General features: G+C 41.3%; 1 protein-coding gene and 1 pseudogene across 3 annotated transcripts in view; both read left to right on the top strand.

Annotated features, from left to right (window-relative positions):
• KHDRBS2 (KH RNA binding domain containing, signal transduction associated 2) overlaps window positions 1-23,333 on the top strand; it is a 626,273-nt gene that overhangs the window by 388,607 nt on the left and 214,333 nt on the right. The window lies entirely within an intron of this gene.
• On the top strand, window positions 1,340-22,546 carry LOC133384045 (chromosome-associated kinesin KIF4-like; annotated as a pseudogene).

Below are 23,333 nucleotides of genomic sequence, written 5' to 3'. Positions count from 1 at the left end.
TGCCTCTGGGTATTCACTGCAACATCTGCCAGGTAGAAGTCCATTATCCATAGAGATTTGATCTCCCAGAGTGTCTTTGAGTTGGATCAGAGAATTTGTACCTGTTGTTGGGCCAGAGAGTTGAGATTTTGCTGGTGTACCACTTGGCCCATTGCTCAGCTGCCTCCCTCCCCAGCTAGCAGAGGTGGTCCTGGAGAATCTCAACATTCATGCTTGGGAGGGCCAGCTCAAGAATTCACAGCCACCATGAGGGCCTATCTCAGCACATCATTGGCCTGAATTATCAGGCAGGGCAGATCCTTGCTGTTTTTTTTTTCAACTAAGCACTTCAGTGGGTGGGGTAGTTATCACATTAACCAACCTTTTCCTGATGAGCATTAGTTTGACAGTAGCAGTTTCCTCCATGCAAAGGGGGCAATTAAGAAGGTATTCCCAAGGGATTTATGGAATCTGAAGGATTTTCTGGTTACCATGTCTAATGCCCCTTTTGAGGCTCTGATTTCTCTGCAGAATTGTGAGATGAAAAGAGCTATGGACATGGTTGCCCCTGAGTGCTCTCTGGTGTTGTGGGCCCTAGATGGCCCCCTACAAGGGAGCTCCAGAATAGGAAATGATCAGAACACCAGCTAGAGCATAGATGGTTTAAGCATTATCACAAATGCAGCCAACCACAGATAAGAGTGCACAATCGCCTCTGTCATGTGGGACTACTAACCTCCCAATTGGATTAATGCAACTCACTCTAGATGGGGCTGACCTTGTGGATAGTCCCAAGATTGCACCTAGTGCAGAATCAGCAGCCAGAATGTTTGCATATCTGCACAAGGCCATATCAAACCAGTTCTAAAAGATCTGCACTGACTGACTGTCACTGGCTCAGTTCAAAGTTTAAGTATTGACATACAAAGCCTTAAATGGCTTAGGACCTGAGTATCTTAAGAAGTATCTCTTCTCATATAATTCTGCTCAAGCCTTGAGATCAGCTAGTGGTGCCATCTTTGCATGAGATTAGGAGATCTGTAGCTCACCAGAGAGCCTGCTCAGCAATAGTATCCCAACTGTGGAATTTTCCCTCTGAGCCTTTTTTTTTTTAATTTAAATATTTTTTTATTTAAAATATTTCTAGCCCGCTCTATTTTTTTCCCAGAAACTCAGAGCGGCAAACAACCTAAAACCAGTACATAAAGAAGAATAAAACAATAAGATACCAAATCTACATAGATCGAATACAGTTAAAAAATACAATAATTATATACTCGTTACCATGATTTATTAAAATTCCTATTCTACGTATAGTTAAACGCAACCCGAAAAAGGAACGTCTTCACCTGACGGCGGAATGCCGCAAGTGAAGGAGCCAACCGAACCTCAATCGGTAAAGCATTCCAGAGACTAGGAGCTATAACCGAGAACGCCCTATTTCTGGTTCCTGACAAGTGAACTTGTGAGACTGGAGGGATCATAAGAAGTATTTCTTCCGAGGACCTCAAAGAACGGGAAGGTTCATAACGAGACAACCGGTCAGACAAATAGACAGGGCCCAAGCCATGTAGGGCTTTAAAGGTTAACACCAGCACTTTGAATTGAGTCCAGAAGCGAAGCGGCAGCCAGTGGAGTTGTTGTAACAAAGGCGTTGTATGGGCTCGAAGGCCTGCTCCCGTCAGCATTCTCACTGCTGCACTGCTGCATCAGCTTTGGTTATTTTTCAGCACCAGCAGAAAACTCTCCTATTTCTCCATGTTTTTTGAGTGGGCCATTATGTGCCTGAGTGATATTTGTTTGTGCACTGAGTTACATGACTAATCTGATTGATTGATTTAATAGATGGAGAGTGGCTGTATTTTAAAGTATCTTCTGTTTTGTTTTTTAATGTGCTTTAAATTTGTGTGATCCATCCTGAGATCATGTTGATGAGGGGCAGGATATATGTCTTGTAAGGAAAAAAAAGAAAAAACATCTCACAAATTATGGATTTTTAATGGTGTCACTGGTAAGTCAGCTCATTGACACCCTTAAATATTGAGTTCACATCATAGCCCTCTTCGGGCATTCTACTCGGGTGTAAAACCAACATTTGAGTGGTGAGATCAGGAATGATTATCCAAAGCTCCCCTCCATTGCCATCACTCTCCATGAGTTGGAAAGAGATCTCCCAAAGCATGGCGCCTCCTTGAGCACAAATGGGAGCTTATTTCACATTGTGAATTAGAGGTGCAGTGTGAGGGTAGATCTGATTGGGGCCATGGTGGGAACCATTGTGGAGACAAAGGCTGACATGCTCTTTCCTGCCTGCCCCATTTTATGGAATCTCCTCATTGTAATTGTGGGATCTCCACATTATCGTTGCATTTCATGAAGATCCCACAATTATAACGTAGAGTTTCCACATTATAGTTGCATCTCATTACTCATGGGCTTGCCCATGTTTAGAGACAACTGGGTCATGACTGAAGTTTTCCAGAGCATAAATTGGGGGCAGTCTTTGCCTTTGTAACAAATAAACATATGCCTTTTTAAAATTCCGAAATAGCACATGCTGTGGCAGAATTCACACTAGGTCTTTTGGGAGATCACTGGAAGTGTTTATGGTAGGCAATTTCCTTCTTCAGCTGAGAAGGGTACATTTGTGATTGTAAAGATAATGTTTTATATCCCTTTAGCAAGTCTGTTTGATCTACAATTAAATAACTGTAATTAAAGAATCTTTTTGTGATGATTTTGTGAACTTCCCTGACAGAGTGCCAAAAACAATGGAAAGAGAGAGTGAATTATTACTTCTGCTAAAGGTGATGTGATAATGCATTTTTATTCACTGCAGATTAAATTGTGCATTTAAAAATGGCTGTAAATTGCTCTGCTGAGGTCACTTTATGACAACTGACCAACCGACGTAGGTGGCATAAAAGTGTCCAGTCATTTGCACTGCATTTGAATTCTAGTTATTCTCCTTTTGAAAACTTCCAAGTATTTCTTGCCTGTAAGATATATATATTTAAGATAGATAGATAGATAGATAGATAGATAGATAGATAGATAGATAGATAGATAGATAGATAGATAGATAGATAGATAGATAGATAGATAGATAGATAGATAGATAGATAGATAGATCTCCCTCTCCCCATTTTATCCTCACAACTACTCTGTGAGATAGGTTGGCCTGAGAGAAAGTGACTGGCCCATGGTTACCTAGTTTGCTTCACAGCTCAGTGAGGATTTGAATCCCGGACTCCCAGATCCTAATCCACACTGTAACCATTGTATGACACATGACTATGGAATTTTCCCCATTAAAACTTTCAGTGGGATTCAGCTATAAGTAGACTTCCAAGTCCACTCTCTGCTAGACCACTAAAACAGAGAGTTCCCAAATGGTGGTCTACAAGCCTCATTCAGGTTCTCAGTGTGTCTGTGAAGAGCACTTATAATTTGAATTCTGTAAAATTCTGTGGAATTCAAATTAGAATAAAATAAAAGAAATAAAAGAAGCAATAAAGATGCAATTAAAAACCACACAGCATCTAGAACACTACATTACAATTGCTAAACAGGCAGAAAATAATTAAGTAGTCCACCAAGACCTTCAGCAATTTTGAAGTAGTACAACAGGAAAAAAGTTTGGGAATTACTGTCCTCTATGTTGTTATAACAACATGAATTGCCAATCACATTTAGTTTCTTGGCTCCAACTGTTTAGGGAGCCAAGCATTACTCTGCTCCCCTCCACTTCCTTGGATGTCCAGCTTAGTCCTATGAATAATCAACACAACTGATGGAGAAATTGTTATTTTCTTCTGTGGGATCTTTGCTGGGGGTCCCTTTAAATAATCTATAACACAGGCTTAAAGCAAAAAGGTAGGCCTTTATTTGGTATTCAAGCATATGCAGGGACAGTCCCCCAGAAATCTAAGAGGGACTGTAAAGAAGTACAGGAATACCCCGCATTAACATATGCAATGGGCCCAGAGCAAGTACGTGAACTGAAAATGTACTTAAAGTGAAGCACTACCTTTTTTCACTTATCGATGCATATACTGCACTGCAATAGTCATATACAGGCATAACTGATGTAAATAACGCATTTATAACTAAAATAAACACAGTAGGCCTTATTTTAAGAAAAAGTTTGTTGTTGGAAACTGATCGGGTGGTGGCGTCATGCCATTAAGTGTCCGTTCTTGCAAAGCGAGCGTACGTAAACAGGAATGGTGCTACTGTAAATATGTCCGTACTCACGAGTGTCCGTAAAGTGAAGGTCCGTATAGCGGGGTATTCCTGTATGGTGTGCACAGATCTTTATAGAGTACAGTTACAGCATGTGACAATGATTTAACCAATCCCCTATGTTCTTCACAACAGTTCTTCCCTCTTGAAATATTTCCAACAAACCAGATGACTTTATTAAAATGAATACATGTGTATTCATAATCAAGTAGATACCTCCCATCCCCATTGTGTTCATTGATGTCAACCGTCCCCTTGGCTGATATTACCACTATTATACTGTCATATATTACTGATGATCTTGTACTGTTCTGAAACCAATATGTATCATTACATTCCATTCTACCATGGCTCCTGACCAGTCAAGCTGGTCAAGAATATCTCTTAGGACGTTACAACATGTTCTTTGAGTGATACCATGATTTCAAAGCCAAATCTGGCTCTCCCTAGAGTGACTGGCAGTTTCTATGTAAAATTCTGCTTATAACTTCTTTGCTATAGAGAAAGATTAATTTTAAATCACCATGTTATAACCAAAAGCCACATAATATAAAGAATATAATATAAAGAATGATTAGGGAACACAGTAAAGGAAAAGGGGTAAATGGCAGCCAGCCACTCTCCATCAAACACAGAGGGAAGCAGAAAGGTGGCCCACTCACTTATTACATTTATGGAATGAAATTATACATACCATGCTATTATAAAAATTGAATATGAAACTAAAATTTTATCTTGTCTTCCACTTCTGATTCTGTTATGAATATTTTCCCTTAGCTGCTCTATAATATCAGAAACCTGGTTTCCAAGATCACATAGTAAAAAGTATATTAATCAAGAGAAACAACACTAAATAAATGATCTGCGGTCACGTATTTAGCCATTCTTGGCACGGAAAGATGCTAAGGAATTTGAAGCAAAGTGAGCTTAACCCTTTCTCTGCTTTCCATACAAGCAGGCCTGCTTTTAATGCCTGCCGTGTGTGACATAAGGAAAGAAATCCATTTCTCTTTATCAGTTTTCAAGGGCCCAAATTGCTAGGGGCCAGGATGCCTGGGGGGGAATCCTCCATCACTCCATGTGGTTAGAACTGCTAGAAAAAATGTAGCAACACACTGTAAGTAGCCCTTTTGAAATATCCTGTATGAGCTTCCAAATAATTTATGGGTAGAGCGATCCTAACTCCCTGTTGCTACCACTGGGGCTCTGCACTCATGGTGACAGTGGCAGAAGGGGGAACAGGCAGATGAGACCCAATCCCTGCACTTGCTCCAGGGTGGTAGAGCAATGGGGCCTGGACTGGTTCCAGTGCTGGCCAGCACAGGCAGTAAGAGTGGCTTGGAAACTGCTGCATCAGTCCCACAGGCAGAAGTGAAAGGAGACATTTCTTCACTCAGTCCAATCCTCTCCCCACAGCCCAATGTAAAGGGGCTTTGGATTGCAACCTAAGTCTGGAAATAACAGTTATCAGAAGAGCATGTGTACTTTCAGGTGCAACCCCACCACAAACACACCAATATACATTACTCCCTTTCCCATCACAGTAATATGCATGACTCCCTGTCCCACAAAATTCTGTTTATGATCAAGTGCATTTCAGTCAGTACTCACATGCATCTCTCCCATTTCTTGACAAGTACATAGCTCATGTGTGCACACCAAACATAAGAAAGAGTGGGCCCCAGAGGTCATTGCAAAATGTCTACATTCTCTTACTCAGAATGCCATTAAGAAACTTTATGCCCAATAAGAGCCAAAGGGATGGCAAACTCAGGGATTGCCATCGCTTTGGCTCTTATTGAAGAGCTTGTAGATGGATGTGTCTTGGGATGTGAGATCAGGTACAAAATGGCTGTTCAGTAGTAGCTGTGCAGGTTAGCATCCTGTCCATAGGCAGAATAAAATATTTGTTTTCATTTTTTTTAAAAAATAGAGGCCACTACAGTGTAGCATTTATAGAATTCAGATGTCAAAGTAAAATATCATAATTTTGGAACTGGATCCCTTATTTAGCATATATTATCTGTTTCCAAGTGCCATTTACATTTATGCTAGCTAATAATAATATTCTAAGAAAGGTTTTCTGTACAGTTAACTTTTGGCTGAAGAGTAGAATCAACCATTTGTATTCAACAGAGTGCTACTCTCACCCCTCTCCTTTCCTCACCCCCCGTAAATCTGTGCTGGGGGTTCATCTGGTCCCTCCAGACCAGATTTGGGAATGGCATGGGACCTATGCAAGGGGAGAACCCAATTGCATTACTGTTAACTATCGCACTAGTACAAAAATTTAAATATTGCCCAAGGTCTTTGCCTTAAAATTTTACAGTACAGTCCTATAACTGTCTACTCAAATGTCAACCCCATTGTGTTCAATAGGATTGACGTCTAGGTCACTGGGTATTGCAGGTTTAGTTAAGTTACTGAGTGGTAAATTAGGAAGGTGGAGGGTTGATTAAAAAAAGATAACTGAGGAAAGCAAATCAAGTATTCAGTATCTATTTGCAGAAATACATTGTGTTATATACAGAAGGAAGCATATGCTGTTTATCTTGGGTAGGCATGGTTCTGAAATTTTCCTCACCTGAATTTTAGAATACTGGCCTTGTTTTCGAAGTGGAACCAATTGCATTAGAAAATTTTAATTCCTAAATTTTGGACAAAACCATGTGTGCATGCAAAGTATGCTTCAGCTTTCAGTTCATTTGTGTCTTTTTCTGAATTCCTGGTTTGTCTTCTTTTTCTGGTAAAAACACTGCAAAAGTAACTGTGTATGCATTATTATGCATGTAACTGTGTATGCATTATCACACCAATATTCTTTTTGTGCAGTGTTTTACTGATGAACTTCTCGGAATTGGTAGAGCATTATAAACCAAGAACCGTGATGTGAGTCTATGTATATTGTCAAGATTATATTTTTTGTGGGTGGTTTTTTAATCAATGCACATGAGTAAACGTGCTCATGCGTCAAATGTTACAGAAAAAGTTGTGACTCAATCTTACATGTGATCGTATCTGCAATAATTTATCAGTGCATACCAGCATACGCCAGTCAGGGACATAGAGTCGAGAGGGGGAGGGGACTGAAAGCTGTGGCAAACTGCACATGCTACAATTGTGGAATTCATTGATTTTAGACATTGTTGTAGTTAAACTGCATTTCAGGAGGAGTGGAATACAGGGCAGAGTGAACAAGAGGAATGATGGTAGATACAGAATAGATAAAATATTTTTGTCCCTGATCTTGGACCCCTTATCCATGAGCAGAACACCACAATAAATAAACTGATTTCTTCTCTGGGTTTTGCCCTTTGTCTATCAATGGAGAATGGAGATGGCTACTATAATAATCAGTGGTATGAAGCAATAATAACAGTTTCTTATAATCAGCATATTAACGTTGCAGTTTTGGTCCTGAAATTAGTATTTTGTAAGTATAAGTAGAACAACCTTTAATAAATATAATAGTGCAGTTATAAAGATCTAAAAATGTGCTGCTATGACTCTTAACTTTCTTCTAAAGAAATCATCTGACATTTAAGTTTGCTGCAAGGTAGAGAAGTTTAAAGGCTACTGTAGCACCCTGGATTCCTTGAAGTAATTTATCTTTCACTACCCATGACTCTCCAAAAAGGAAAGTGTTCTCTGCTTTATTTATTTATTTGAAAGGTTTATTTTGTACTCTGGAGTTTTTAGATGCTTTGATAGCTATCCAAATTCCCAGGTTACAACTAAAGTGGCTAGTTTTGGCGCAGCCGCCATCACTTGCTGTAGATTATTGCTAACATAATATTATTTTAATATTTTATTAGGGTTTTTTATATGGCATCTGAGTGTTTCATACTACTATTTATTTATTTATTACATTTATATATCGTCCCATAGCCGAAGCTCTCTGGGCAGTTTACAGCAATTAAAAACATTAAAAACAAATATACAAATTTAAAAACACATTTTTTAAAAAGCAATTTAAAAACACATGCTAAAATGCCTGGAAGCATAGGCATTGCAGTTTATTTTGTTTTGGCTTTTGTATTTTGATGCCCTAGTCTATAGCCAAAATAAATAAATCTGAATCTGACTTTATTAACTAAGAGCCTGGTGCAACTGATACAACCCCTCAAAGTGCGATAAGTATATCCTGAGCATGGTCTGGCCTGGTATAAGCCATGCTCCTATTTGTCTGTTTATCTCACCGTTATCCAATCTGACTGAAAGTGGCTCTTCAGAGTCTTGAGCAGAGGTCCTTTTCACCTACGGACAGATCTCCTTTTGAAAATGGAGATGGAAGGGGTTGAACCTGGGACCTTCTATATTCAAAGCATTTTCTCTTCCACTGAGTTATGGTACCTTCTCAAGGGGCCTGCTTTCCATCTGTCTGCAGGTAAACTAATGTGTATAAATGCTTTCATCATGCTGATGAATTTGGGGATTTATTAATTCTGAACTCCCTGCTTGTGGCTTATCACAATTACAGTTGTGTCATTATGACAGTTTAATCTGTCATATTCCTATGTGCTGAAGCTGTAGTTTTGCACACCACCCTACAAACTCCTTCAAAGCACATTGTGCACCTTCTTTGTGAGGTGAGGTGGATACACAAGACAAGGCCAATGGTAGCCCCTAGACTTTGGAACTCCCTTCATGGGGAAACACAGTTTTCTCCTTCATAGCTGGTCTTAGTTGCCAGCTAAAGACTTATTTATGCAACCAGACCTTTGGGAACTAAGTGTCAAGGTATCCAATACAGTAGTTGCAAACGTTGCTGCAGGATTTGTTTTAGATGTTTAATTATGCTGTAAATTATTTTGTGTTGATTGTTTTAACTGTATTGTGCACTACTCTGATCTCCTAATTGGGAGTAAGAACTGTATTTAAAAAATCAAATACATAAATAATGGCATGCAGAACTGTGGCCTTTGGTCATGCAAGCAACTGAGTCAGATCCAAATGGAGATGTAAAGGACTGGCAGAAAATATGGGGAGGGGGTTGTACATCAACACTTACAAGTATGCCATGCAAGTGTTGGGAGAGCACTGGAATGTCAACCCTGTTATGTCATTGTGCCAACACTGGCTGTTGGTAGGATCTGGCATCACTATTTTGTGATCAGATGCAAAGGAGGACATGGTTCATGTAGCTTTAAGAGTTGTGTGGAAGAAATGGGATGGGGCAGCATAAGTCAATAGAACATTGAAAGTTACTTTATTGGTCACTCTAGCTTAGTGTTGTCTACACAGACTGGTAGCAGCATTGGGTTTCAGCTGAGAAACTTTCCCAGCTCCATGTGAAGGTACTTGGGCTTAAACCTGGAACATTCTGCATGCCAAGCATGTGCTCTACTACTGAGCTATGGTCCTCCCCCTAATAATAAACCATGTTCTCTGCAAGCAGAAGGTCCCAGGTCCACTGGTTTCTACATGTAAAAGGATCTTAGGAAAGTAGCATTGATTAAAGTAGATAGTACTAGGGTAGGTGGACCAATGTTTGTTACAAGGTCCAATTTAAATGTAACAGGATAGGCAAGAGGAACTTACCTCTGTGGTGCTGTATGCACATGATCTCACATTTCAGTTGGGCCCTGTGTCTTCATTCAGTCACTGTATCTTCATCATTAGCACGCTCAGGATTGGTAGCTTTAACATTGCATATGTAATGGGTGAGGGCCCAGTTTAAGCAAAGCACTGGGTGTGTACATGAGTAAATTCTTGTCCTCCCACATTGGGTTTAGATTGTGTTGAGGGCAGCTTCATATGAACAGAATGCAGGTCCAGCTTGTCATGGGGCAAGTTATAAAGAATGCCACACTTTAAAGACCTTTTCAAAGCTTTCCCCTCCACCACCACATTGTTGTACTGTGTCAGATTTTGAACAATACAAAGTGTTGCCTGTGTCATACTTTTGGTATTGCTTCCCTTGATGTATGACACATTCTATGGATGATCTCTATGCAGAGACGACAGAAATAGCACCTTCTTGATATCCCCTCATCTACCCAGCTAATAAAGTAGGATTGAGGAACCTGTGATCCTCTAGATGTTGCTTGACTCTATCTCTCATAAGCTCCAGCCAGCAAGGTCAGAAATTATGGGAGTTATAGTCTAGAACATTTGGCGGGTCACAGGTCTCCTATGCCTGCTATAAAGGCTGCAAGATTAGTATGCTGAAATTGTATGCTGGTGGGTTGTACCAGAACTTTAGTTCAGATTTGTCCCTTACAAGTCTCAATGTTCCTACAAGAAAAGTCTAACAACAGGTAATGTTAAAGCCGCCAGCTAGAAATATAGGAATCAGACCATTGGTCCATCTAGCTCAGCACTGGCTACACTGACTGGCAGCAGCTCTCCAGGATTTCAGACAGGATCACTTCCAGCCCTACCTGGACATGCCAGGGATTGAACCTCAGACCTGCTGCATGCAAAGCAGATGCTCTACCACTACGAATGGGTGAGAATTTCGATTCAGTTTGCATTTCAAGCAGAATTTATCAAATTCGCACTTTCCGAAACAATATGAGAACCTAAACACAGCCATCCTCCGAAATTCACAATTAGAATTTTGGGATGCTGTTTGCCAACTAAACAATATTTATAAAAATGCATATATTTGGGGAAAGTGTGCATAAAAATGAATATATGAGTGAAAATAACATTTGCAAAAATGTGTACGTTTGTCAAAACTGCCTAGAAAAATGTGTTTATTTGGAGAAATCGTACTAAAATGGTGGAGAATTTTCATGAGGATTTTTTTTAAAAAAATTGTATATTGCTGCAGAAATGTAGAGAACTGAATTTAAAAGTGAGAAACTGAGAGAACCAAAATTGGCAGATCTTTCCATCCCTACCTACCACTGAGCTACAACCCTTCCCCAAAGATTAGAGCAACTCCAGTTACACTTGGCAACTTCAATCACCCCTAGCCAGCATGGTCAATGGTCAGGGACAATAGGAGTTGTAGCCCAACAAGCTGCCAAATGATTGCATATCTGTGACACTCTGAGAGAGGACCAAGCAATACAGTAGCCCCATTTTTATTTTAATATGAGTCATATTTTCAATTCAGTGTGTTTGTGTTTGTGTGGTGTTCATGAGGATAGGATCTTAAGTAGAAATAATGTGTGTTACCTACATTTACATCTGATATACTAACTTACTATAAGTGTTTCAATAGTTGGCTGTCTTAATCCAGAGAATTCATTACCCAACACCTGTTTTAGGAGGCAGTTCGCAATATCCAAAAGGGTGACCACAGCATAGTTTCCATCAGAGTAATATATTAAGAACATAAGAACATAAGAAGAGCCTGCTGGATCAGGCCAGTGGCCCATCTAGTCCAGCATCCTGTTCTCACAGTGGCCAACCAGGTGCCTGGGGGAAGCCCGCAAGCAGGACCTGAGTGCAAGACCACTCTCCCCTCCTGAGGCTTCCGGCAACTGGTTTTCAGAAGCATGCTGCCTCTGACTAGGGTGGCAGAGCACAGCCATCATGGCTAGTAGCCATTGATAGCCCTGTCCTCCATGAATTTGTCTAATCTTCTTTTAAAGCCATCCAAGCTGGTGGCCATTACTGCATCTTGTGGGAGCAAATTCCATAGTTTAACTATGCGCTGAGTAAAGAAGTACTTCCTTTTGTCTGTCCTGAATCTTCCAACATTCAGCTTCTTTGAATGTCCACGAGTTCTAGTATTATGAGAGAGGGAGAAGAACTTTTCTCTATCCACTTTCTCAATGCCATGCATAATTTTATACACTTCTATCATGTCTCCTCTGACCCGCCTTTTCTCTAAACTAAAAAGCCCCAAATGCTGCAACCTTTCCTCGTAAGGGAGTCGCTCCATCCCCTTGATCATTCTGGTTGCCCTCTTCTGAACCTTTTCCAACTCTATAATATCCTTTCTGAGATGAGGCGACCAGAACTGTACACGGTATTCCAAATGCGGCCGCACCATAGATTTATACAACGGCATTATGATATCGGCTGTTTTATTTTCAATACCTTTCCTCATTATCGCTAGCATGGAATTTGCCTTTTTCACAGCTGCCGCACACTGGGTTGACATTTTCATCGTGCTGTCCACTACAACCCCGAGGTCTCTCTCCTGGTCGGTCACCGCCAGTTCAGACCCCATGAGCGTATATGTGAAATTCAGATTTTTTGCTCCAATATGCATAATTTTACACTTGTTTATATTGAATTGCATTTGCCATTTTTCTGCCCATTCACTCAGTTTGGAGAGGTCTTTTTGGAGCTCTTCGCAATTCCTTTTTGTTTTAACAACCCTGAACAATTTAGTGTCATCAGCAAACTTGGCCACTTCACTGCTCACTCCTAATTCTAGGTCATTAATGAACAAGTTGAAAAGTACAGGTCCCAATACCGATCCTTGAGGGACTCCACTTTCTACAGCCCTCCATTGGGAGAACTGTCCGTTTATTCCTACTGTCTGCTTTCTGCTTCTTAACCAATTTCTTATCCACAAGAGGACCTCTCCTCTTATTCCATGACTGCTAAGCTTCCTCAGAAGCCTTTGGTGAGGTACCTTGTCAAACGCTTTTTGAAAGTCTAAGTACACTATGTCCACTGGATCACCTCTATCTATATGCTTGTTGACACTCTCAAAGAATTCTAATAGGTTACTGAGACAGGACTTTCCCTTGCAGAAGCCATGCTGGCTCTGCTTCAGCAAGGCTTGTTCTTCTATGTGCTTAGTTAATCTAGCTTTAATAATACTTTCTACCAGTTTTCCAGGGACAGAAGTTAAGCTAACTGGCCTGTAATTTCCGGGATCCCCTCTGGATCCCTTTTTGAAGATTGGCGTTACATTTGCCACTTTCCAGTCCTCAGGCACGGAGGAGGACCCAAGAGACAAGTTACATATTTTAGTTAGCAGATCAGCAATTTCACATTTGAGTTCTTTGAGAACTCTCGGGTGGATGCCATCCGGGCCCGGTGATTTGTCAGTTTTTATATTGTCCATTAAGCCTACAACTTCCTCTCTCGTTACCACTATTTGTCTCAGTTCCTCAGAATCCCTTCCTGCAAATGTTAGTTCAGGTTCAGGGATCTGCCCTATATCTTCCACTGTGAAGACAGATGCAAAGAATTCATTTAGCTTCTCTGCAATCTCCTTATCGTTCTTTAGGACACCTTTGACTCCCTTATCATCCAAGGGTCCAATCGTCTCCCTAGATGGTCTCCTGCTTTGAATGTATTTATAGAATCTTTTGTTGTTGGTTTTTATGTTCTTAGCAATGTGCTCCTCACATTCTTTTTTAGCATCCCTTATTGTCTTCTTGCATTTCTTTTGCCAGAGTTTGTGTTCTTTTTTATTTCCTTCATTCGGACAAGACTTCCATTTTTTGAAGGAAGACTTTTTGCCTCTAAGAGCTTCCTTGACTTTGCTCGTTAACCATGCTGGCATCTTCTTGGCCCTGGCGGTACCTTTTCTGATCTGCGGTATGCACTCCAGTTGAGCTTCTAATATAGTGTTTTTAAACAACTTCCAAGCATTTTCGAGTGATGTGACCCTCTGGACTTTGTTTTTCAGCTTTCTTTTTACCAATCCCCTCATTTTTGTGAAGTTTCCTCTTTTGAAGTCAAATGTGACCGTGTTGGATTTTCTTGGCAATTGGCCAGTTACATGTATGTTTAATTTAATAGCACTGTGGTCACTGCTCCCAATCGGTTCAACAACACTTACATCTTGCACCAGGTCCCGGTCCCCACTGAGGATTAAGTCCAGGGTTGCCGTCCCTCTGGTCGGTTCCATGACCAACTGGTCTAGGGAATAGTCATTTAGAATATCTAGAAACTTTGCTTCTTTGTCATGACTGGAACACATATGCAGCCAGTCTATGTCCGGGTAGTTGAAGTCACCCATTACTACCACATTTCCTAGTTTGGATGCTTCCTCAATTTCATATCTCATCTCAAGGTCTCCCTGAGCATTTTGATCAGGGGGACGATAGATCGTTCCCAGTATTAAGTCCCTCCTGGGGCATGGTATCACCACCCACAACGATTCTGTGGAGGAGTCTGCCTCTTTGGGGGTTTCGAGCTTGCTGGATTCAATGCCTTCTTTCACGTATAGAGCGACTCCGCCACCAATACGTCCTTCCCTGTCCTTCCGATATAGTTTATATCCAGGGATAACCGTATCCCACTGGTTTTCTCCATTCCACCAGGTCTCCGTTATGCTCACTATATCAATGCTCTCCTCTAAGACCAAACACTCCAGTTCTCCCATCTTGGTTCGCAGGCTCCTAGCATTAGCGTACAGGCACTTGGAAGCAGTGTCTCTCTTCAAGTGTCTTTGGCACTTGTGGTTAGGCCTGTGGTAATTTTGCTCTTCTGAATTTATATCCTGCGCCCCTGCTCTCACAATGCCTACTTCTAGGCCTACCCCTTTTAAAATTTCATCATTTCTTTGGTTTTTATCCCAGGGGGGAGGTTTATTCCGAACCGGACCTTTCTCAGCTCCTGTCGGGTTTCCCACCTCAGTCAGTTTAAAAGCTGCTCTGCCACCTTTTTAATTTTAAGTGCCAGCAGTCTGGTTCCATTCTGGTTCAAGTGGAGCCCATCCCTTTTGTACAGGCCCGGCTTGTCCCAAAATGTTCCCCAGTGCCTAACAAATCCAAACCCTTCCACCCGACACCATCGTCTCATCCACGCATTGAGACTACGAAGCTGGGCCTGTCTGGCTGGTCCTGCGCGTGAAACCGGTAGCATTTCAGAGAAAGCCACCTTGGAGGTCCTGGCTTTCAGCATCCTACCTAGCAACCTAAATTTTGCTTCCAGGACCTCACGGCTGCATTTCCCCATGTTGTTGGTGCCAACGTGCACCACGACCACTGACTCCTTCCCAGCACTGTCTACCAAACTATCTAAACTCTATGCTTTCCCATAGCAGGATGTCCTCGCCCGATTGGGTATGAGTTAGGTCCCACACGTGTCTCTGCAGATCATTTTATTATGCAATCAAGCATGTAATTGACTTTATTCCAATAAACGTGGCCCTTGATTTACCCACACTTCATCTTGTCTTGCCTCTTCGTTTCCTGGCTATGCGCTGCAACAAGTATCCCCACACATTTCTGGTATTTAATCTTTTAAAACACCCACATTGTGATTGCTAATTATATCATTGTCATATAAAATTAGTCCCTAAGCCACCTTGGATAGCATTGTTTTTGTAAAAAGGTAGCAGAGACATTTTGTATTAACTACCCTCTCAACCACTCTAGCTGTGGAATATTTGAGGTCTGGGTGAGATCAGATTTAGCAGGTTTAGGAGTTTTCTGAACTGATACCTGAGACTTTGGATTTACACTGTTGGGTATCTCATGAATATTTTATGTAGTCCAAGATAACCTCATCTTTTAAAAATATTTATTTATATTAAATTCTTAATTGGAAAAGATTGACAACACCACAGGTTTGTATAAGGTAAAATGGGTAAATCAACCATTCAATTAAAAGATAGAAAAGGATGGTTTTGTTCATTTCCTGTTAGAATAAACATATAAATGAAGATTACTGCTTTAATATGATCTCACTATGAGATAGCCTAAGCTAAGAGAACTGCCCACAGAGAGAGATCACTCTCTAACTTCTCTTCCTTCTTGCCCTTTTCTCAGCACATAGCATTGAAGCTAAGCATATGTGTGTGCATATGACAATGAGATGTGTGTATGTATGTGGGGGGAGGAAAAGAATAAGGATAGGTGAATCTGTCAGTTTCAGTTTCACCCAGTGTCTCATTTTTCCAATCTGTTCAGTTCTCCGTATTTCTACGTCAGTTTGTGAGTTTTTTTAAAGGAAAGTGCTTACAAAAATTCATCAATATTTCTCCTTAGGAACATTTTTGTATGCAATGTTGCCAAATGTACCAATTTTTCCAAAACAGTTTTCCCTAATATACTGCATGTTAATATGTTATTTTCACTAATATATGTATTTATATGCAAACTATACCTTAGCATGTGCATTTTTGTCCACATTACTTGGCTGGAGAACTGCAAAATTCAGAGAAGTGCAAATTTTGAATGATGGCTATGTTTCAGTTCTCACATTTCAGAAAATCCAAATTAGGTATGTTTACCTTTAAATGTGAACTGAATCTAATTTCTCCTGCATCCTGAGAGAGAATAAGGAGTGTGTGTGCATGTGCATATGCAAGAATGGGTTCTGTGTGTGATGTGTGGATGATATGGCTTCATGCTGTTTATACTCCACCTACCACCAGTGTGCAGCCCCCCATGACCATTTTTCCCCAAAAGAATGTGCTTAAGGAGGAGAGGGAAATTCCTAACCCCTCATTAGATTTCATACAGCAGTTAACATAACGTTGCCCAGTTTTTTCACCATCATAATTCTGATGGCAAACATGTTTCCTTTTTATTGTGTACGTGCCGCTGAGACTACCCAACAATAATATACTGTGTTAGTTTTTACAATTATTGCCAGCCATATCATGGATTACTTGCCAAATATTTATAATTAGCTTTACACAGCCACCGCATGTGTGTGGGGGGGAATCTATCGAGGTAGTGTTTCCCATTTTTAAAAAATAAATCCTATTTAATTTCTCCACTGTTAGATGCCATCTGGACAGAATAAGTTATAAAATTAGTTTTCATTTTTTTAAAAAAAGCTTGAATAAAACTTTCTGGCTTAGTATTTTAACAGTATCTTAAATCCCGTTGCTACAGTGCAACAGTGTTCATAGTGACATCATAGTAAGCGTCTTCAGCTGTTAGGGAGTGAGACCTTCCCCTCTGTCTTCCCCTCCTGGCCCTTGGTTTATGATGCCAGCCAGTTTTAATTATGCATAGAAAAAAATATCTATATTTGGCTAGTCTTGTCTGTGGCAAGCTGATAGATTTCCTTTAGCTGTCATTTAACCTCAAAAGGAGGTATTCATGATCATGGTTTATGCATCTCTGCACTCTGCCAGTAGACATTTCTGCACTCATGTTACCTGAAAGACATTCTCACTAAGCCTGCAAACTATCTAGAGAATGGGCAAGTATTACTATCCTTCTTGCACAATTAAGATTTGTTGTGCTGCAAACAGTAAACAAAAATTATTTATTTATTTATTTATTGTATTTGTATACCGCCCCATACCTGAAGCTCTCTGAGCAGTTTACAGCAACTAAAAACATCAAAAACAAATATGCAAATTTAAAACACATCTTTTAAAAACAATTTAAAACACAATTTAAAGAATTGAAAACAATTTGAAACACATGCTAAAATGCCTGGGAGAAGAGGAAAGTCTTGACCTGGCACCAAAAGGATAACAGTGATGGCGCCAGGCGCACCTCGTCAGAAAAGATCATTCCATAATTTGGGGGCCACCACTGAGAAAGCCCTCTCCCTTGTTGCCACCCTCCGAGCTTCCCTCGGAGTAGGCACCCAGAGGAGGGCCTTAGATGTTGAGCGTACTGCCACCCCGGATAAAGTAGCCTCGGCGTGAATGTTGACATCCCCCAGTACCAATAATCTGGGGGACCTCAGCAGCACCTCCAAGACCACCTCCATCAGCTCAGTTAGGGAAGCCGTTGGGCAGCAAGATGGGCGGTACACCAACATAATCCCCAGTCTGTCCCGCTGACCCAACATAAGGTGCAAACACTCCAGACCAGTAGTCACATGGACAGGGTGCTTGCAGAGGGAGATGGAGCTCCTATAGACCACAGCAAATCCCCCTCCACAGCCCTCAGGTCTGATACTGATGCTGAAATGAAATGAAAACAAAAAACTAGTTAAGCATTTTTAATTCAGCAAAGAGTGCCCTATTTACTGGGATGTCAGCTGGTTGTAGACTGCTTGGAACCAGCATACAGCTCCCCCTGCCTTCCCAGTCCTCATTTAGCTATATTGATCTCCAGTCAGTTCTTTCTCAATTCCCTCCTTTTGAAGCTAGGCTTAACCTGGATTGAACTCATTGGGGATGCTTACTTTGACACTCTTAATGCTGGAGACTGTATCCTCATCCTCAGTGTTCTACTCATCACTGTCACCGTCATAGAAAGCATGTGCTCTTGAGGAGCCGCCCGCTTGTTCCTAAAGAATTTGCTGAGGGCTGCCAGATGTGCTTGTCTTTTGTCCCATGTAGGAAGATAATGATATAAACGATATGTCAACAGAATAGGACAGGGTAATCCCTATGCAGGTGGCCCTACGGTGTCGCCTGCTTGTCCCTAAAGAATTTGCTGAGGGCTGCCAGGTGTGCTTGTCTTTTGTCCCTGGTGAACAGCAGGTAGTTCTAGGTAATGACAAACCATTCACATACGATTACGTTTTCGACCCATCTACTGAGCAAGAGGGAGTGTTCAATACCTGCGTTCCTCCCCATATAAGGGGCATTTTCAGAGGGTATAATCCTTCTGTTTTAGCCTATGGGCAGACTGGATCTGAGAAAACATATTCCATGGGAGGAGTCTACACAGCTGACAAAGAAAATGATCCTAATGTAGGAATAATTCCCTGGACTATAAAGTTTCTCTTCCAAGAAATGAAGGAGAGGGTAGAGTGACAGTTTTCCCTGAAGGTCTCTTATTTGGAGATCTACAGTGAAGACATCTTAGACCCTTGGCACCAGCCAAAGAGCAGACAGCGTGAATCAGCATCTGTGAAGATCCCAAGGAAGGCATTAAGATTGTAGGGCTAACAGAGCACGTGGTGAATTCCACCCAAGAGACCACCCTGTGCCTGCAGCAGGGGAACAACTCCCTAACGGTGACTGCCACAGCCATGAACACCCAGTCATGCTCTCATGCCATCTTCACCATCTCCATTGAGCAGAAAAGCAAGAGTGCCGTGAACACCAGTTTTCATTGCAAACTGCACCTCGTAGACCTTTCTGGTTCTGAAAGGCAAAAGAAGACAAAAGCAGAAGGTGAACAGCTTGGGAAGGGATCAACATCAACAAAGGACACCTCTGTCTGGGGAATGTCATCAGTGCTCTTGGGGATGAAACCCAAGAAGGGCAATTTCGTCACTTATAGGGAGTGCATGTTAACACAAGTTTTGCAAGATTCCTTAGGAGGCAATACCCACACCCTGATGATTGCCTCTGTGAGCCCAGCAGATTCCAGCCTTGAAGAGACTTTGAATACCCTTTGCTATGCCAATAGGGCCAGAAAGATAAAGAACAAGCCAATAATGAATATTGACCCTCAGGCAGCAGAGATCAGCCGGGTAAGGCTGCAGGTCCAACAGCTGCAGGTCTTACTACTGCACGCTCAGCGAGGGACACTTCCAGTGTCTATTGGTGGTGAGCCTCAGGAAAAAAAAGAATGAGAAACTTAGCTGCTGCTTGAGTGAAGCAGCAGGTCAGATCACCCAGATGTTGGAAAGTATAATTATGACAGAGCAGCAGAACGAAAAGATCAGTGCAAAAGTAGAGGAGCTCCAGATACACACTGTGTTGAAACTTGATCTGCAGGACTTCCGGGAAGGGTGACTTAGCCTGTGCCTGCTTTTGAGACGGGCTCCTGCCTCAAAAGAAGCTTATTCAGATATATCAGTCAGTTTTTTTTTTTTTTTTGACTGATTAAACTTCTCCCGGGTAGGGAGAAACGAAGAGATTAACCTCAAAGCCTATTTTTGTTGGGACGACCAGATCTCATTAATTTATGGGACGAGGTCCAGCCGACGAAGGTGGGACGGATTTTCAACAACAAGCTCTATCTGATAAAGCGAACGTTCATCTTATCTTCTAAGAGAGAACGCACTAACAGGCAAGCACCCTTCTTTCTATATTTTTCTTTTACTTGACTTAAATTGTTGCTGTTTAAAAGAGATTTGCCAGATTGATCGGTTTTTGACATCTCACTGGGGAGCCATAACTTCTCTCTGCTACTCACTAATTAATAGCTTATCTCTGTTTTTGTTGCAAAAAGCTGTCCTGGATTTGCATTCTAAAGATATACACAGAAGAGGGATTTCTATTCCAGATTTTTATTTTGAAGAATATTATATTGTCTGAGACTACTCTCTTTTTGGTCTATTTTATTTTGACGAATCTGTTTCCTGACGACCGCCATTAATTGTTTCGATCCTGGGAACTGCATTTTGTTTACTTAAGCATGGAGAGATAAGGCTGTCTGCTCTGTTTATACTGTGATGTCACCAAGTTTGGAGTATTAACCCAATTGTTGCTGAAATAAGAAGTGGTTTTCCTATATTTTTCTTTTAAAATGGCAATTAAGAAAGTGGCTGAGAATCTGGAAATAACTATGTTTCAGAAAATAATGGATGAGATTGAGATAACGAAACAAAACCTGCGACAGGGTTGTAAGGAGCTGAAAATTGAATTGAGTAAAATGAAGCAGGAGATTAAAGATATAGGGGTCCCTGTGAGAGAGGTGACCCTGGAAGGGGTCCCTGTGAGAGAGGAGACCCCGGAGATTGGAACAAACGTGGAACAGGAAAAAGATTTGGAGTCTATGGACTTTAGAAACAAAATCTATTGTTTGGAGACACAGGAGATTAAAGACATAGGGGTCCTTGTGAGAGAGGAGACCCTGGAGACTGGAACAGGGGTCCCTGTGAGAGAGGAGACCCTGGAGACTGGAACAGGGGTCCCTGTGAGAGAGGAGATCCCGGAGATTGGAACAAACGTGGAACAGGAACAAGATTTGGAGTCTATGGACTTTAGAAATAAAATCTATTGTTTGGAACTTAATGTTATCTCTGAAGAAATTAATGAAGATTCTAGAGATAAAGTTATCAATGGCATGGATAATCTTCTGGACTGGAATGATGTGATGGAGCCCAATATAGAGAAAATCTATGGAATTAACTGCAGCCATGTGACAATGGAAAAACTTTCAAGAGATGACCCAGTGTATTTTGAAAAAAAGAACAGAGATATGATTTTACAGCAGTATTTCAGCAACCTATTCAGAATGGATGGCAAGAAAATATTTGGGATAGAGGTAATTCCCATCAGACTCTTACTATATGACTATGGCTTTGACAGCAAGATTATTATGGAATACTGATAATGGAAGATTGGATACTGAAATTACTGGACTTAACAAGACTACTGAAGATGGAAGATGGAAAATGGAACTAATAGGGATAATAGAACAATGGCTACTGAAATTACTGAACCTAACAGATTCTGATGTGATGGATTAATTGAAATGTTTATTTTGACTATGGTTATGACAATAAGATTATCATAATTAGTAATGAGATGGATTAATCGATATGCTTATCTGGAAAAAAAATTGATAGATATATTTCTTAAAGAATTGAAACCTCTCTTTGACTTTTTGTGGAAAGAATAAAGTAATGTTTATGAGATTTGATGATTAAGTAAGATAACTACTGGAGGAAAGTGATTTTATAATATGACTTAAGAGACAGGATTGTTATATATTATAGACTTATAACTGATTTGATCTTTGACAAATGGGAAGTCAATATTTTACTCTTTATTTTTTATTTTTGTTTTTTTTTTCTTTTTTTCTTTTTGTTTAACTATTTTTGATTTTGTTTTTTGTCTTTGAATGTTTTATGATTTCGTCTTGTATGTTTTATGAAAATCTGAATAAAAATTATTGAAAAAAAAAAAAAAGAAACTTGATCTGCAGAAGCTGCTTGACACTCTGGAGGACCAAGAACTGAAAGAATATGCGGAACTGGTTTGCCATCTGCAGCAAGTGATTGTCCAGTTGCTGAATGAAAGCCCTGCTGGTGTTACTGACATGGACACATCTGATCAAGACTTCAGAAGCTGACCTGGATGCTCAAGGGTCCTCTGAGGAATATGCCACTCAGCACGCTCTGCATCAGGCTCAGATGTCTGAAGGAGGCCATGGCGAGCAAAATGTCTCAGAATGACAACCAGCTGCAGCCCATACAGTGCTGGTACCAGACCAGTATCAAGGACCTGGAAGCAAAAGTTGCCAAACTGCAGGAGGAGAAAGAAGACCTGGTCCTCACCATTCGTACGACAAAGAAGGATGCCAGTGAAGCCAAGCTGAGCGAACGGCATAGGAAGCGGCTTCAGGAGCTGGAAGGGGAAATGGCAGAATTGAAGAAGAAACTGAAAGAGCAGTCGAAGCTTCTGAAGATGAAAGAGTCCAGCGAGACAGTGTACAAACTGGCTCTCCAGCCAAGGATGTGGAATAACTCTCCCTCCTTGCTAGGTGAACCTTGGGTGTGGATCTCCCATGCACATCCTGACCCCGTTGTACTCACGTTCACCCCAATGCTCAACAGGCCACAAGGGGAACCCCCCAGTTCGCTGCAGACCCAAAGGCCTGCCAGAGTCCTGAAGTGTGTCCTTACCCACTAATGACTCAATATACCTACCTCTCTTTCCCCCAAGTTCCTCACCTGCCTGGACTCAATGCCATGAGAGATGAATACTTTGTTCACCTCATCCCACGAAAAGGCCAGCCAACTCCATCTGCAAATCTTTCAAGAACATATCAATCACATCCCCATTCCAACAGATGAGTCCCATCATCCCTAAATAGGGAACATCAAAGCAAATCCTCTGTTGTGGAATATAAGCCCACCCTTTCACTAGGATGAATTTCTTAACCCTCCTGTTCACACCCCACCTAGCACAACTGGTTTTCTTGGGCTGGATGGCTCCCCTCCAAACCTGCTGCTCCAATAGTGCAGACCAGACCACCAAGATATGAGGGAAATTGTGCTCAATCCATCCAAATCATGAACAACCTTATGAAAAAGATCCAGGCCAGGATGCTGGACCAGATTGTTTTTCCCCAAGTAAATGACCAGAATATTGACTGGGGGAGGAGGCAGGAAAGAAAGCCCAGCACAATGTGGGTAGGAGTTCACCCCACAGAATGCCCCACCTGGCCTCCCACAGTAAAGGAGCCTTGGGCAAAAGTTGGAGTTGGGTTCCTGTATCCAAGGATGAAGCCCACCTGAGAGCCCAGAAGAGGATGGAGTACCCACATAACAGGATGTGAACTGGGTCCAGTGAGAGACTAAGGGAACAGAAGAAACAGTTACAAAGAACATCTTCAACATCAGCAAACGCAGACTAAACACAACTGTGCAGTAGCCGTCCTAAATACTGCTCCTCCCCCTCCCATCAAGTGCGATGC

The sequence above is a fragment of the Rhineura floridana genome, chromosome 4 (assembly GCF_030035675.1).
Source record: "Rhineura floridana isolate rRhiFlo1 chromosome 4, rRhiFlo1.hap2, whole genome shotgun sequence".
In the NCBI taxonomy this organism is placed as follows: Eukaryota; Metazoa; Chordata; class Lepidosauria; order Squamata; family Rhineuridae; genus Rhineura; species Rhineura floridana.
Note: the sequence above shows the minus strand (reverse complement) of the source record. Positions and strands in the feature narration are given on the sequence as shown.